The sequence below is a fragment of the Microtus ochrogaster genome, linkage group LG9, assembly GCF_000317375.1.
Source record: "Microtus ochrogaster isolate Prairie Vole_2 linkage group LG9, MicOch1.0, whole genome shotgun sequence".
Classification (NCBI taxonomy): Eukaryota; Metazoa; Chordata; class Mammalia; order Rodentia; family Cricetidae; genus Microtus; species Microtus ochrogaster.
In genome coordinates this window covers 20,627,052-20,629,577 of record NC_022034.1, presented here as the reverse complement: position 1 = coordinate 20,629,577, position 2,526 = coordinate 20,627,052, and positions in this window count along the sequence as shown.

The window sequence follows — 2,526 nt, the reverse complement described above, 5'->3', positions numbered from 1 at the left end:
TGTCTGTATAAGCATAGGGCTTATAAAGGGCTTTTAAGGGGTTTAGTTTTTTTCCAGTTAGATCTTCAAGGGGAAAATTTGATGTATGGTGTCCTTCTGTGTAACATGGAGGAACCTGTTTGTTGTTCCTACTACTTACCAACTGTACCTTGAGAGCTCAGTCCAGTGCTCTGATGTGAGTCTCTGCCTCTGTTTTCATCTGTTGTTGGATGAAAGTTTTATGGTGATATTTAAGATAATCATCAGTCTGACTACAGGGCAAGGCCAGATCAAGCACCCTTTCTTCTTTTGCTTAGGGTCTTTTCTGGGGTCATCTTTGGATTCTGTGGATTCCTTGGAATTTTTCTAGAGACAGGTTTCTTGCTAATCCAATAGTGGCTTTCTCATCAAGATATCTCTTTCCTTGCTCTTATATCTGTCTCTTTTCTATCTCAATTATAACATTCCCTCAAGATCTTCTCAACCCTTCTTTCCCTTTCCGCTCTATCTCCCTCCCATGTTCCCAATCCCACCAGGCAATTATGTCTGCCTCCAATCTCCAGGTGGGTCTATGTATGTTTTTCTTTGGGATCGCCTTATAACTTATCTTCTCTAGGCTCAATGTCCTTTGTTTATGGCTGGTATCTACTTATGAGTTGGTATACATCATATTCATTTTTTTGGTTCTGGGTTACTTCACTCAGTATATTGTTTTCTATTTCCATCCATTTGGATGCAAAATTTAAGATGTCATTGTTTTTTTTCCCCTTTGTTTTTTTTTTAAGTTTTAATTTGCCACACTATCTTTATTGATTCTTCAGTTGATGGGCATCTAGGTTGTTTCCAGGTTCCGGAATACATTACAAATAATGCTGCTCTGAACATAGTTGAACAAATGCTTTTGTAGTATGATTGAGCATCTTTCGGGTATATGCCCAAGAGTGGTACTGCTGGATCCTGAGGTAGGTTGATTCCCAAATTTCTGAGAAACTGCCATACTGATTTCCAAAGTGGTTGCACAAGTTTGCATTCCCACCAGCAATGGATGAGTGTTCCCTTTACTCCATATCCTCTCCATCATAACCTATCATTAGTGTTTTTGATCTTAGCCATTCTGACAGGTGTAAGATGGTATCTCAGAGTTGTTTTGATTTACATTTTGCTGATAGCTAAGTAAGTTGAACATTCAAGTAATCTGAGACACTATGTAAAGACCAAATTTGAGAATAATTTGGGTAGAAAATGGTGAAGAACTTCAATAAAAGGAACAGAAAATATATTCAACAAAATTATAGAAGAAAATTTTCCCAACCTAAACAAGGATATCCCTATGAAGGTACAAGAAGCTTACAGAACACCAAATACACTGGATTAAAGAAAATCCCCTTGTCATATAATAATCAAAACATACAGAATAAAGAAAGAATATCAAGAGCTGCAAAAGATAAAGGTCAAGTAACATATAAAGTAAACCTACCAGAATTAACACCTAATTTCTAAATGGAAAATATGAAAGCCAGAAGGTCCTGGATAGATGTGTTGCAGACACTAAGAGACCACGGATGCAAGCCGAGGCTAATATACCCAGCAAAGCTTTCATTCACCATCAATGGAGAAAACAAAAAAAGATATTTCATGAAAAAAGCAGATTTAAGCAATGGATATCCACAAATACAGCCTTACAGAAAGTACTAGAAGGAAAACTTCAACCCAAGGAAGCTAACTACACCCAAAATACCACAGACATCCAATAGCTCCCCACAAACATAACCCAAAAATGTTTCTTTTTCTTAGCAGACAAAAACCCACTTTTATTTTATGGAAATAAATTGAGATTATTCAAGCTATTATCAGGATGAAAAATCACAATTAAATCATGGGGATAATTCCCATAGTGTAATAAATGAGTGCTATGAACAAAACTTCAATTAATAATAACAGTTCTAAAAGAATACCAAAGAAAACAAAATGAAATGAACAACAAATGTAATTAGTTATTTTTTTGGGCAAAACTGAAAATTGATAAAAATGAAAGTGGGAAGTATTTTCAACACAGTATGATTTATATGTTAAAAAAAATTGTATGAGACCATAGTGTAGTAATCTGATGAGCAGACCTGCTTTTCGTCTCACCCAGCTCCTGCAGGTTTAGCTTTACACCCAAAATAACAACACACAAATTGTATTCATTTAAACACTGCCTTGAAACCATCTGGTCCTGGGATTTTTTTGGAAGGGAGATTTTTTATAACAGTTTCTAATTCTTCGCAACAGGTCTATTTAGATTGTTCACCTGGTATTGGTTTAGCTTTCGTGTATGGTACTTATCTAAAAAAAATGTCCATTTCTTTTGCATTTTTCAGTTTTGTGGCATACAGGCTTTTGTTGTAAGATCTAATGATTCTATGAATTTTCTCTGTGTCTGTGGTTATGTCCCCCTTTTCATTTCTGATCTTATTTATTTGCGTGTTCCCTCTCTGTTGTTTAATTAGTTTGGATAAGGGTTTGTCGATCTTGTTGATTTTCTCCAAGAACCAACTTTTTGTT